Here is a 560-nt window from a genome sequence, read left to right as displayed (position 1 = left end):
TTGTCTAGTTAATGGAGCTTGGAGCAGGCATCCTTAGCTGTGGCCTTGTCTTCTCCTAAAAGGCTTCGAGGCTTCATCCACCACTGCAGGCCTCAGGTGGGATCAGGGACTCACAGAGGTTCACTTACTATGCATCCCCTGCCCATCTCCAGACCAAGGGCCTCGGAGTGGACAGACTCCCAATAGGCATGAAAACCCAATTGGGCTCTTACATCCTGCTTGGAGCTGCTTCATAGTGGTTTCCATCAAAAAACTATGTAGACTACAGTGAATATACAAGTAAAACTCTGCCACAAAAATAATCTGTACTTGAATGATTATATGCAAGGCAGTTTTCACACGTGAAAATGGCATGTTCCACATACAAGATAAGTGACACTGCTCACGGGTGTTTTGGTTTCCTGACTCTTCTTGTCACAGATACGTGACATTTTGCTGGTCTCTCTGTCTTTTTAGGAGTTTCTTTGATGTCTAAGCTGTCTGCACACAGGTCTGCTCCAGGATTCTTTTGCAGTGTTTTTTTAGGGAGATATAAATTCTCCTTTGTCTGTGAAATTGAA

The sequence above is a fragment of the Octodon degus genome, unplaced genomic scaffold (genome assembly GCF_000260255.1).
Source record: "Octodon degus isolate 3935 unplaced genomic scaffold, OctDeg1.0 scaffold00475, whole genome shotgun sequence".
NCBI classification, from domain to species: domain Eukaryota; kingdom Metazoa; phylum Chordata; class Mammalia; order Rodentia; family Octodontidae; genus Octodon; species Octodon degus.
The sequence above is the reverse complement of the archived record's forward strand: the minus strand, read 5'-3'. Positions refer to the sequence as shown.